The 14,616-nt window shown below is 44.7% G+C and overlaps 1 protein-coding gene across 3 annotated transcripts in view; it reads left to right on the top strand.

The window, feature by feature from the left end:
• GALNT10 (polypeptide N-acetylgalactosaminyltransferase 10) overlaps positions 1-14,616 on the top strand; it is a 221,563-nt gene that overhangs the window by 120,845 nt on the left and 86,102 nt on the right. The gene's annotated exons all lie outside the window — the stretch shown is intronic.

The following is a 14,616-nucleotide window of genomic DNA, read 5'->3' as shown; positions in this document are numbered from 1 at the left end:
CCTCAGACTGTCGTCAAAGAACCAGACTTCTCTGTGCCTGCTTCCTCATCCTCATGGTCGCAGAATTGCTGCTATACCTCTGGAAAGTCTGCCTTTCAGACAAGAAGCAGCAGAAAGGGCAAAGAGAACAAAGCCTCCTTTTTTTTTTTTTTTTTTTTTCTTCAAGATTTTGCCTTCTTATTCAGGAAAGTCTCCCCCCCACCCCACCCCCCAGGGAAAGATTTTTGGCCAGAACTCTGACATCCAGGCATCCCTATCTGCCGAGGTGGCTGGAAATATGAATGTTTTGATTTTGGGGCCTCTTGAGTAGATGTAGGAAAGGGAGAAGTGCATTAGAGAAGGTGTTGAACGAGCCCATTTTGCAGAGGAGAAGACTGAGATACTTGCCTGCTCTGAGTGGGCTCACTGACGTGGTCTTTCCTGAGGGAAAGTAAGTAGGGTGTGATAAGGCAGTAAGGGTGATATTCACTCACTCTCGCCATCTGTGTACCAGCCACAGCTGGGCCCTCTCTCATGGGGCAGGCCAAGTTCCATCCTGCCTTGGTATCTACCCATGTTGTTCCCACTGCCTGGACACCCTCTTCCCAGCCCTTCCCATGAGCGGCTACTCTCACACCCTCTTCAGTTAGGTGCCCCACCCCCACCACCATTCACTCTTCTCCATGCATAGTTGCACGGCTACTTGTTGACCTGTTTGTTGTCAGTCCTGCTCACTAGGTCACTAGATCATTTGCAGTCTAGAGCAGGTGATTCAGAACTGTTTGCGAATTAGTGAATGAATGAACCAGAAGGGAGGAAGGAAGGAAATGCATGGCAGCTACACCCCCACCACATAAAGCCACATTAGTAGCAAGGTTGTCTTCAGCCACAGAGACAGATGTGGCTGTGGAAGACACAGACGTTCCTTCTGTGACTGGTGCTAGCCTTGTGTCTTTGTGCTCTGCCTTGGGAACCTGTCACCTGTTTTCTGAAGCATCAGCTGTCCTGGGGGTAGACCCACAGCACTTGGCAAGATCCCTCTCGAGGACATTAGTCTTCCAGAGGGAGAATAAACCAAACATCAGCTGGATTAGAAGCGAGCGTTTCTCCTTGAACAGCTAGAAAGAATTTTTTTTATTTTTTTTAATGTTTGTTTATTTTTGAGAGAGAGACAGACAGCATGTGAGTGGGTGAAGGGCAGAGAGAGGGAGACGCAGAATCCGAAGCAGGCTCCAGGCCCCAGGCTGTCAGCCCAGAGCCCGACACGGGGCTCGAACCCACGAACTGTGAGATCATGACCTGAGCGAAGTTGGGTGCTTAACCGACTGAGCCACCCAGGTGCCCCCGAATTTTAAGACCATCTAGGCTACTGGCTTTCACTGTGCGTCTCAGAGCACTAAGGGCACAGGGGTGCCTCGGGGAGCACCGTGGGCAGTATGTGCAGGTGCAGGTGGGGTGCAGATCCCTCTGTCAGCACGGTTTATATTTGGTTCCCGAAAAGGTGTTCACTAAGAGGAGCTGCACTGCTTCAAAATGCGTAATGACCACAGATACAACTGAGCCTGCTCATTTTACAGACGGGAAACCCGAGGCTGAGAGCAGTGGAGGGCTTACCTAGAGCACCCAGCTGGTGGTTGCAGACAGACAACAGTCCCGTCTTGGGGCTCCCAGTGAGGCCTGTGCCTCCTCAGCTCAGCTGTTTATGAAAAACATCTGCAGAAGTGCATTTTACTCTTTTCTTTCCCCAAGGCCACTTCTCAATAAATTACTTTTCCAGCGTATTAAAGAGCAGAGTTGTTGCTAAAAAGAGCTCATTATCAAGCACATCCAGTCCTAGACTTACGATGGTTTGCACCTCTAATATCCCAGTTTCTTCAATGTTGTACTTGGTGATAAAAATAACATGACACACCCACCCTCCAATAAGAAAAGAATGTGACAGTCTTGAGAAAGAAGTAAATTTTGTAAGAATGACACTTTCCAAGTGCATCTCTTTCTCCAGAGAGCAAAAATATGGATCCTGTGTGGTGCCGTTGCCAGACCCTAATACGATAGGGAAGAGAACAGATACTATCCCATTTCACAGATGAGAATGAGAACTAAGGCCCCTGAGTGTTGCCCCTTTGTCTCAGTGAATCAGGCGTGCACCCCAGAGAACTCTTACCTCAGGCCCCTCAGTCCTACACATTAGCTGTCAGATTTTGCAACCTTCATTTTTCAGAAAGGTAATCATCATTCGTGTTCTGAGAAGAAATTCTTAAGGCAGCTTTGGAAGAAAACTTACTCAGCAGTGATTGTTTTAAAAATGAGATTTGGGAGAAGCAATTTCAGAACTATGGAGAGGCCTGTCCAAAGTACAGCAAATGTGGGCCATCACGAAAGACAGATTTCTCTGGGCCACGTGAGCAGAGGCAGTTCTCAGCGTTGAAATTCATAGATGCTAACAACGGGCGAGATTGGTGCTGCCCAGCAGAAGGCATCTTCCTCTGAAATGAGTCTCCTCCAGGATCCTCAGGGCAACTAATTGTAATTCAGCTAAGGGTTGAGACCTCGGGTAGGAGACAAAATTGGAGCAGATGAATGCTTGAAATGAGAACCAGAGCTCTGTGCAGGCAACACCGGGACAAGACTGGAGGCTGGTGCTGGCCTCACAATAATCCCGGCCTTGCCTACAGATAGAGCGCTGCAGTTTTCCAGGGGTGTCCAAAAGCTCTTCAAATGTGTGAGCTTTGCTTGAGGATTAAGAGGACACAGAGATGCTTTTGCACGAGTGGGAGAGAAAGACGAGGGTGGAGGGGGGCAGACCTGCCTCCAGACGGCACTGCCCGGATGGCAGATTTTTTATTAGGAGACACGACAGAGGCCTTTTTGTTCATTTGTATTTTTCTGTTCCTTTTCTCCTTTTCCTGCCCACTTTCAAATAGTGTTGGTTTTGCAGAAAAATAGGATATGCAGTAATGGAAAGGGTTATTGTCCTTGGATGAATGATGGGCTACCTGGGATGATGAGGTACAGAAATGAAAGGCGTTGGTATGATCTCATTGACAGTATTTTCCTCAACTCTACTCCCTATCAGTAAATGAACAAACAAACACATGGAGAAGGAAGTCTTTGTTTGTCTGTTTGTTTGTTTTCTTTGTTTTGAGAGAGAAAGGGAGAGAGCTGTGCACCAGTTGGGGAGGGGCAGAGAAAGAGGGAGAGAGAGAGAATCCCAAGAAGGCTCCACGCTGTCAGCACAGAGCCCGACCCAGGGCTCCCATCTGACTATTGAGAGATCACAGCCCGAGCTGATGCTTAACCAACTGAGCCACCCAGGCGCCCCCTTAGAAGGAATTCTTCAGCAGGTGTTTGTAGAGCTATTGATGGGTCCCTGGCAGTGAGTGGTGCTGGGGGGATTACAGACACTGCTGGACCCACTGGCTCACACAGTAGAGACCCTCACCAGTGAAGCCAGAGTCAGGTCCTCTTTCCCATGATGGACTTATAAATTCTGACATGCACTCTTATACCAGCCCAGTCATGGGAGCACATCAGGGAATCCATTCTGCCCTGCCCTGGTCTGCATTTCAACATACCGCTCTTGCCCCTGCCCCTAAGCATCCACATCTGTTCCTCTCTCAGCCTTCATTTGCTTCCAGGACCCCACCACCATTGGGGTGGCTATTCCCCACCTCCACTGCATCGCTTCAGTTCTTTTGCCATGAGTTTTGTACTGCTTATTTTGTTTTTCCCTTTACTTGTCCTGATTTAATTCATCTTCGTATATTCAACGACACTCATGAATTGACTGTTGCTGTTGCTGATGCTGTGCTAGATGCTAGGGATACAGCAGGGCTGACACAGTCTTCTCCACAAAGACTCACATCTAGATGGGCAGACAGACGAGGTAAGAGACCATTGTAAGACCATGGAGTGTGTGACCCTTGGTGGAGAGCCAGGTACTGTGGAGCACAGAGAAGATCAGGAAAGACTTCCAGAGAAAATTCTAGCTAAACTTCATCCTAAGAGATCAGTAGATAACTACTTCCTGGGGTATGGGGTGAAGAGTATTTGAGGCTGAGAGGACAGCATGAGCCCAGGCTAGGAGTGAAGGAGAAAATATGCAAAGTCCAGAAAGAGCCATCTGTAACCTCATCACCTGCAGGCAATTACTATTAACATTTAGGCTTTTTCCCCCCACCCTCGGGTTTTTAATAGACTTTACCTTTTAGATCAATTTTAGGTTCACTGCAAAGTGAAGCTGAAAGTAGAGAGTTCCCATATACCCCTCCACCCCCACCACACACATAGCTAGCCCCTGGCCCCCATCAATGCCCTGCACCTGCATTAGAGTTACATTCGTGACAATCGATGGACCTACGTTGACACATCACCCCAAGTATATAGTGGTATATTGGGGTTCACTCTTGGCGTTGTACATTCTGTGGGACAAATGTATGATGGACATATCTCCACCATTAGAGGGTCCTACTGAATAGTTTCACTACCTTAAAACTCCTCTGTGCTGTGCCTGTTCCTCCTGCCCTCCCCCTAACCCCTGGCAGCCACCGACTGTTTGCTGTCTCCATGGTTTTGCCTTTTCCAGAATGTCTAATATAACTGGAATCATACTCCAGGCAGCCTTTTCAGATTGGCTCCTTTCACACAGAAATATGCACTTAAGGTGTCTCCATGGCTTTTTATGGCTTATAGCTTGTTTCCTTTTGGTGCAGACTAATATTCCACTATCAGGATATATCACCGTTTAATTATCTACTCCTCAACTGAAGGACGTCTTGGTTGCTTTTGCAAGGTTTAGGCAGTTATGAATGAACCGTTTTAAACATCCATGTACAGGTTTTGGGGTGGACATGTTTTTAGCTCACTTAGGTAAATACCAAGGAACACAATTGCTGGACTCCCATGGGAAGAGTATGTTTACTTGTGTAAGAAGCTGCCAGACTCTCCCAAAGTGACTGTACCGTTCTGCATTCCCGCCAGCTGTGAACGGGGGCTGCTCTTGTTCCACAGCCTCGCCAGCATTTGGTCTTGTCAGTGTTCTGGATTTTTGCCATTCTCATAGGTGTGTAGGAGGGTCTCGTTTTAATTTGCATTTCCCTATGACGTGCTGTTGAGCATCTGTCCACATGCCTGTGTGCCATTTGTAGTTTTTTTTTTTTTTTGGTTTCCAGTGTCTCTTCATCTCCATTTTCTTTCTCATACCCTCCCAATCCCCTTTTAGTTCCACTCCAGCTGAGGTAACATGTTAATAGTCTGGTGTGTGTTACTCTACACCATTCTGCATAATAATACTAACATGTAACGGCATGTAATAACAAGAGCTAGTACTTAATGAGCACCTATTTTGTGCTAAGTGAATTCCCTCATTCATTACCATAACACTCTCGTGGGTTCTCTCCTTCCCAGTGTGAAAACCACTGGGCTCAGATGATCTCAAACCGCTTTTGCCTACTTAAAAAAGGTAGTATTTCTATCCCCATTTTATAGATGAGAAAACTGAGATACAGGGAAGTTACGTGAGTAGCCAATATGTGCTTAGCTCAAAGAAGCAGAGCTTTGTTTTAAAACCATGCATTCTGATGCTAAAACCTTTACCCCTAATCTTTACATGGCTTTTTGTTTTCCTTTTTTTTTTTTTTTTTTTCCCTTTTAAGGATCATACTGTACACATTCCTCCTTTTATTCCTGTTAATGTATCACAGATATCCCTTGGGTCAAAAGATATAGAGCTAACTCATCTGTTTTTTAATAGCTAGATAATATCCCTCTACGTTTAGTGCCTTTATATTGTACTTTGTGTAGTGGACGTCCAGTCATATTTAACTTTGTATCCAGGTTTCTGTTACTTAACTTTTCTACAATCAGTTGCCCTTGTCATTATAAAATGACTGTCACATCTTTCCTTCTCTGACTCAACTGTGAAATAGAGACAGGAGTCAAGTGACCCCAGAATATTAGCTGTATTGTTGGAGAGGCTGGTCCAGAGAACACAACATCGATCTGTTCCTACCGCTTTCTTCCTGAACTAACTGACCCGGGGACAAGCTTAGCAGCTAAGGAACTGTGAGCCTCCCTGGCAGGGCAGAGCCTATGCCAATGAGCACACCACAGGGAGGAAAAGATAAAGCAGGCCACGCAGGTAGAATGATGGTGTGTATTTTGGCCTGCCCAGCATCACCTCCCGTGACCGCGCCAGATGTAAAACACTGTTCCCTCTACAGTATGAGGGCAGAAAAGACAGTTCCATCTTACAGGTGACCAAACTGAGGCTCAAAGAGATTGGTGGTAAGTGGCCTAAAGTGCTTACCTGCCCTTAGAGTACAGTAATCCCCCTTTATCTGTGGTGACATGTCTTAAGAACCCCAGTGGATGCCTAAAACCGTGGATAGTACCAAACTCCATGTTTACCATATTTTTTTTCTATATAACCGCGATATAGCTTAATTTATAAATCATGCACAGTAAGTGATTAACAACTAATAATAAAATAGAACAACTAGAACAATATACTGTAATAAAAGCTATGTGAATACAGTCTCTCTCTCTCTCTCTCTCTCTCTCTCTCTCTCTCTCTCTCTCGTGCCTTACTCACTCTGCTTCTTGTGATGATGTGAGACGATACAATGCCTCGTGATGAGATGAAGTGAGGTGAATATGTAGGCACTGTGAGGTGGAGGCAGGCTACTGTTGACCTTCTGACAGGTGATCAGAATCCCCAGCCTCCCGAACCACTGATGGCCGCAGGTACCTGAAACCAGAGAAAGCGAAACCACAGATATGGGGGGGACCAAGCCAGTCTCGGTTGGTAATCCCACTTGACAGAAAGGATTGATCTTCCCCGTGATGGGCTCCATAATCTTAAGAATCCCACATCTTAAGTGTCAGTCTCTAGGGTGTCTAACAACTAAGAAAATCCACAGGCTTCTTGATTTTCTTCTCCTGTAATATCTTTGACATCTACAACGCCTCTCTCTTGGAATCCAAAGGAGAGGACTCCTAAGAAGATTAGAGCTGTTACAGCATATCAATTAGTTTATAATGAGGGAACTCTAGAAACCTTTTGGTGGATATCTGGCAGGAACACAGGATGCAGGAGTCAGTATGTTTATGGGATATTTTGTGCATCTTTAAAAAAAACAGGATTTTGTGAATCAAGCACTGTATAAATGATTTACAGAGATAGCAAAAAAAAAATCAAATAAATCGCTCAGATTGCATCTGAAGCATCAAAAACACTGATGTTTGGGAAAGAATCGTTTCTGTAGTGGAAAATAGCTGCATTACATTTTCAGAAAGGTGATGTTTCTATTGAGGTGGGTGAGCCTTCTACATTTTAAAAACTTGGCACAGCACCACTGTGCTAAATTGCCGATACTCTCCTGGTTTTCTTGTGAGGATTAAAACCTACCCCTTTCCACTATTTTAGTGTTTCCTTGAAAACATAATGGCGGGGGGGGGGGGGGGGGGGAAGCAACAACCAGTAGAGCAGGTTATTGGAGGTCCTTGGAATAAGGCTTCCAGAAGGAGGACCACAGAAAGCCCTTGGCTTAGGGCTGACATGAATTGTTATTTACTCAGGGTCTTGAGGGAGATGAAATTTGAGGCCGAAATGAAAGTAAGAGGTTCCTCAGTACCTAAGTTGATTTGGCTCAAACCAACCAAATCTTTTCACATCCTTCACACTTAGCACCATGGCTGGGGAGCTGAAAGGGCTGATTTGGTCTGTATCCAGGAAAGGAACAGGCAATACCAGCAATAATAGTAATGCAGCATGGTACTTGTGTGGCACTTACTGGGTACCAGGCACTGTTGTAAGTGATTTAAACATGTTGTATTTCATTTTATAGGAAGCCTCTTGAGTGGCCAACATTTGCCTTAAGGGAAAATTCACCTTCAGTAGACAGTGCAAACCAGGGTACAAGAACTTCACCTCCTCTCCATACCCCAGCTCCTGAGCAAAATGACTTTTAGGTAAAAATAACAACAGAGCTTTTAGGTAAAGAAATGCTTATGTCTAGGGCTGCCTGGGTGGCTCTTCACGGTTCGTGGGTTCAGGCCCCGCATCAGGCTCCGTGCTGACAGCTCAGAGCCTGGAGCCTGCTTTAGATTCTGTATCTCCCTCTCTCTCTGTCCCTCCCCCACTCGTGCTCTGTCTCTCTCTCAAAAATAAATAAATAAAAATGTTTTTTAAAGAAAAGAAATGCTGGGGCGCCTGGGTGGCTCCGTCGGTTAAGTGTCTGACTTCAGCTCAGGTCATGATCTCGTGGTCTGTGAGCTCGAGCCCTGCGTCGGGCTCTGTGCAGACAGCTTGGAGCCTGAAGCCTGCTTCGGATTCTGTGTCTCCCTCTCTCTCTGCCCCTCCCCTGCTCATGCTCTCTCTCTCTGTCTCAAAAATAAATAAAAACATTAAAACAAATTTTTTTAAATGAAAAATAAATTAAAAAAAGAAATGCTTATGTCTAATAGATATGTTCTGCTGCTGTCATTCACTGTAAATATTGGCCCAGTTCTCTAAATAATACAAGTTCTAGCCCGTTAATGAAGCACATTGGCCAAAAAGGCAGGCATTGGCTCTAACCTGCTGCGAACACCAGACACACGGGCAGCTGTAAAATGAGCTCATTGCAAAAAGATACTTGGAGGATTCTTCCCAGTTTCCTTGCAGAACTTCCAGCCCCTGAAAAGTTCGATCGTGTCTTTTGTCAGGCGACCCCCAACTCCAGAGCCAGTTTTGTTTTGATTTGAATCCAGAAGCACCTTCACAGCTGTAAACATTGGGGACTTAAAATGTAACCAGTTTTCCTAGCCAAAAATAGGTGATCCTTGACAGTTCTGAAGATCAAGAAGGCCCAGTCCACACACTTGCCTGTGATTTACTTACTCCAGAAATTAAAAGGAGAAAATTGCAGTACCGGCAGTCAATCTAGTGTTCATGGACATTGCGAGTTTAATTTCTCCTCTGGCTCTCTTCAGTCTCTAGCTTTACTATCTCAAGTAGAGCGATCTCACGAAAATGCCACTTTTGCATCATTATATAAGACAAAAAAATAAGCGTGTAGGAAGGCCATAGTAACATCTCTTCCCCTTATGTGATTTAGTCACGTTGGTTCCTGTAAAGTATTAACAGATTCAGACTGCCTCTTCCAACTTTTCTGGATGCTGTGTACATGCAGGTCCTTCTCTTGAAAGTCCAAAATGTTCATTCTTCCCAGAATAATAAAATAATAGTAATAATTTTATTTGTTTGCTTCATATGCGCCCACCTCTTCAGAGATGCCCACAGTATTTATGAGCATCCAGGAGTCTCAAAATAAGCAGTAATGCCCACCATCAACTGTATGTCCTCCAGTCCTATGCCTGTTAATGCATGGGATTTACTGGGCATTACTAATAATGTGCAGTGAGGGTGAATACAGAGGGAATTCTAAAGCTATGCTTTGTACCCAGTCTTCTCAGAAACCGTTAGGTTTTTTTTTTTTTTTTCCTGTAGGCTGTCAGAATATATGATCTAGAATATTCCAAAGAACAAGTGCACTCCAATCTCTGTTAATGTAAAACTCAAACTAACAATTACCTTCCCAGAATCTCCACAACAGCCAGCAGATTCATTTTAACGAGGTGGGAGGAAAGACCAGACCTGACCTTTCCCGGAAAACCTGTCCCTGCTGCCGTAAGACAGAAGAAGTGGTGCTTGAACTCATGAGTGAATGAAAATGACCTATAAATAGACCTGGTTCCTGAGCAGAGTTCACTGTAAATATTCTTTGTGGTCGACAAAAAACCCTGTTTTCTTCCTGCCTTCTGGCTGAGGGAAGATGAGAGACAGAGTGAGTTTGGTGACGTACTCCTCACCTATGGTTTGTGCCTGTGCTCCTGCAAGGACGGCTGGTCACTAATACCATGGGGGTGGCCCTGGCCTGTCTGGCCAGTGATGTTCCTTCCCCATGGCCATGGTGATTTATTCAGGGGGCTGGCCTGTGGTGCCAGCTGAGCCGAACTAGTTCTACCCCATCCTCTCCCATCTCATGAGCCAATATGTTCGGCAGGGCCCAGCATGCGTTGGCATTCAGTAAAAGGTTCTTGTTAATGATGCTATTATGGTGGTGGTGGTTCTTATTACTATTAACTGGGATGTGGGGTGATGGGTGCTGAGCTACCCCATCTACCGCAAAGGCCTACTACTGGGCTTAGTTAAAATCAGAAACGTGTCAGGGGCGCCTGGGTGGCTCAATGGGTTGAGCGGCCGACTTTGGCTCGGGTCATGATCTCGCGGTCTGTGAGTTCGAGCCCCACGTTGGGCTCTGTGCTGACAGCTCAGAGCCTGGAGCCTGCTTCGGATTCTGCGTCCCCCTCTCTCTCTGCTCCTTCCCCACTCGTGCTCTGTCTCTGTGTCTCTCAAAAATAAATAAGCATTAAAAAATTTTGGGAATTTCAAACTGGGAAAGCATCAACTGGGAAGCTTGTTAAAATGTAGGTTAGCAGGGCCCAGCAGCAGAGATTCTAAGTCAGTGGTTCTGGGGCAGGCCCCAATAATCTTGCTTTCTCAGCCAGTATCTCATACTATTTTGCTAGAGTTGAAATGGTGTTTAGACTTGGAAAACACCAGATTATAAGAATGGCAGGACATCTATCACAAACAGATGCTTTGCGATAGAGTTGGATGGTGATTTCTGTGAATGTGTGCATAGTCTGGACTGCATGAGGTGCAAACACATGTGGCCCTTGGGGGAGGAGACCAGTTCAGTATCAGCCAGACCCCTGTTTTCCGGGAGGCCTTGTCATAAATAACTGCCTCCCTGGAGCAGGCCATGTGGATTTATGGTCCCACATTTAATTTCAACTGCTATTCATTAATCCTGATGATCTCACTTAAATTATTAAACAGTCATATTCCAATTTTGAGGGCACTAATTATATCCTCGAGAGGCTGTTATTATCTGGATGATCACATACACTCAGCCAACACCAGACTGTTTTCTCCCCACTCATCAGAATTTTATACTTTCTCAGGATTTTTTTTAGTTGCTGAGTGTGTGTGTTTCATATGACGAGATCTCCTTGCTGAGGAGGTATAAAATGCTGGAGCAGGGGTTCTCAAATTTTGGTGTGCAGAAGAGTCACCTGCGAAGTATGTTTAGCGTGCAGATTGCAGGGCCCCACCCTGCAGACATCCAGATTCTTAGTCTAGGTGAAGCCCGGGAATCTGCACTCTGTCCAGCTCTCTGGAGATTCTGATGCAGGCGGTCCCAGGACCACCATTGGGAAACTGAAGACCCGAGAGGGTAAAGCCCTCATTCAAAGCCCTGCACCAGAGCCACAACCCACATCTCTGGCCCCATTGTCAGGATCAAATGAGATAATAAATGGGAAAGGGCTTTGGAAAGTATTCAGCACTCTATAAATACGAGGAGGCACTATTATTTTCAAGCTGGAATGGCCTTGTGACAGAAATGGCTTGGTACTTTCTCTCTAAATTACCATAATCACCTGTTTGAGGCCCCAACCGAGCTCATAACTCTAAGTGCAGCAGGCATGGAGGAAATTCCTCCTGAAACATCCAGTAAAAAAAAAAAAAAAAAAAAAAAAAAAAAAAAAATTCTTTTGATGTGAGAATGCACTTGGGTCTCTGCCTGGTCCTCAGTCAGAAGCCCCCTGCCTTCTCTTTTCTGGGGTAGACCAACATCCCGTCCAACCTGGGGACACCTGACTTCAAAGCCCTGTTCTCCAGGGTATGGATTTCTGGCCTTTCCTGGGACATTTAAAACTCACCCACGAACATTTTTTGCCCCCAAAGTGCTTCCTTGATATCAGCCCACTTCTAACCACACTCATGGCTTTGGAAATAGAAAAGCTCAAATCAAGGCCACCCTGGTTTTGTTTCTTTCAGCTCAGTGTACTTACCTGCTTAGGTTTGTTGCAAGAGTGTCATGAGGCTAGGTCAGCAAAGCTGATGGCCACCTCTGTGCTCCTGTGCCAGGTCTGCCCTGCTGTGTCACGATTAACTGGGCAGCTCTTGAGAAAGCACTTCCTCATACTGAATTAAAATCATTCGTCCCTACAACATCCGTCAGCCCGGTTTATTTCTGCCCTGATCTTCCCACGGCTCCCTCTGGGTTTTAGAAGACCCTGTTTGTATCTCCACCCGCAAGTTCCTTCCAGTACAAGATAAATTTCTAAAAAATGTGGTCGTAGAGTAAGTTCAAGAACAGACACTCCAATTCTATTCACATTTCCACCTTTATTTTTAAATATTTCTTCCACACTCCCACGGATCCTATCTCTTAGGGAGCTCTCCACATGCAAAACCTCAAGTTCAGGCATTTGCAAGTTACCCACACGCAAAATCTATTTTTAAATCTGGAAGAAATCAAGGCTTTCCACTGATGGTAAGAAGCCTAGTGTTTCCAGGCAGCACGACTTCAGAGTTTAGGGAATTTCTGCTCTACTTTCAGGAATCTCTACCTAGCCTGCACATTTTAGAAATGAGAAGTGGAAACCCACCGGGCACTTCAGTCATTCGGCTGGTTCATGACAAAGTGCTGCTCCCATTCAGGAACATCTGCTGCTGGCTGGGCACACCCCCCACAAGCTATCAGGCACCTGCATAAGTCAGGAACACAGCCCTATCTCCCAATCCAGGCTGTTTCCAGTGGGTATGCTACTGCTGGCCCGACCATCCACTGTGCCCAAAGGGCAAGGCTACAGCGGCAGGTATAGACACCCTGGTTATGTTCCTTTTTTTTCCCCACCCTTCCCTGACTTACTGTGTGAGCCAAATGTGCACCAAAGCTCGTCCTTGAATACATTTCCCAACCGGTACAGTTGAACATCCACCCCACTTTAACGTTCGAGCTAGCTGCTAACACAGCACATACAGTACAGACTCGCAACAGGACTCAACAGCATTCTTAGGCATCTCACAAAGGCATTGGCTCTCATGACAATTTCTTTGGATGTTCATCAGTGTCTACAGTGAACTTAATTACAAAAGCCCACCTTGACAGATCCACTTTTATGGCACGATATCGACTCCCTTATAGATGATGTTGTTTTTGTAGCAGCATAAAATTGTCCTTGTGCAAATTATTTTGAAAAAAGAAACTAAATGTTAAACTTAAACCTTAAGTTGTTTGGGCTTTGAATCCTTGGGTTCTCAGGACTATCTAGCTCTAGAGTCAGACAATAGGGTGACATTGAACTAACACTTAATCTCTCTGTGTCTCAATGAGTAAAATTAGGCTACTCCCGTAAAGAGCTGTGCAGATTGATGGAGATATTGCTTGTAGAGGGATTAGAACAGTGGCTGGTTCGGAGTGACCGAGATTAACTCTACCATAAGCATTAACCTGGATACTATAACGTTCCTTGATATGAAGCTCTGTGTTCATCTGTCCTTTTTTTTTCCTTCATCCTCCTTTGTAGTTACACCTTGAAGACCCTCAAAACTTAAACCATCATTATGAATAATAATAATTTTTGACAATAATAATTGACGCCATTGCTTGTTAACATTTAATATGTGCTGGAACTGTTAATACATGATCTCACTGAATCCTATGATTGGCGTTATTGTCCTGATACTACAGATGATGAAACAGAATGAGAAAGATCAAGTTCATACAGCAAGTTAGTGGTTGAGTTGGGATCCAAACTCAAGTTTCTTTGGATCCAGAATAATGCAGTATTACATATTACCACCTTTGTGATAGTAGTGATAACATGTAAAGATTTAATGCCTTACGTTTTCTGATTTATTTCTCATGGATCCATTCACTCTTGGCTCCTTGACTTTGAAAATCAGGGACCAGATTGAGCCGGGACGATTATATCCACCTTTCAGAAAAACAAATGAAAAAACTGGGCATTTTTCTGCCAGAATTCCCACAGTTGATCTGCTGAGAATTTTTTTTTTCTCCCTCCAAAGCAGAGTGTGATTTTCTTTCCCTTCAACCTTCATGCCGCTGGAAATTTTTAAATTATTCAAGACACTGAAGGTTTATTATCTGCTGGAAGGCTGCAATGTAATTGCAAGGTATCATTTAAAGAGCTGTCTGTCTGTGTGAACCACCTTGTTCTGAATACCTGCTCCTTCGTAGAGCAAGATGTATATTTATCTATCAGTGGTGGTTTATAACTGCCTTAGATCAATCCTATTATTCTTTCTCCACGGCCAAAGCCCCAAAATAAATGCCTGGTGATGCATAGAGCATTGAAATCATTTGTGCATCATCAGTCACTTATTTCTCTTTTGCCATTTGCATCTTGATGGACAGCTGTGTGTTTGAGGGATTTCATTTTCCTTAGAGACTGAATATATTGCCCGTGTGTAATACCAGTTTGGATATTAATCACCCCAATTAGAGAATGCTCTTTCAATTATTATATCACCCTCAAGTCTTGCTATTCGCACCATGCTCATCGTAAAGATAGAAATGCCAACTCTCATTTCATCCTTCCTTTTGACACCTGTTTCTGTACAGAGAGGTAGTAGCCTTTCTCAGCAGTTATCATTAGCAACAAGAGAAGATGTGTTTGCATAGCAGGGTCAAGAAGATACATTATTTCTTCCTCCATTAATGCCTCATCGACTCAATGGCATTGTGGAGTAAAAAAGCTCATCAAGTGACTTTTCCAGGT

Source organism: Panthera leo, chromosome A1, assembly GCF_018350215.1.
Source record: "Panthera leo isolate Ple1 chromosome A1, P.leo_Ple1_pat1.1, whole genome shotgun sequence".
NCBI classification, from domain to species: Eukaryota; Metazoa; Chordata; class Mammalia; order Carnivora; family Felidae; genus Panthera; species Panthera leo.
This window is presented reverse-complemented; position numbering and strand designations above follow the sequence as displayed.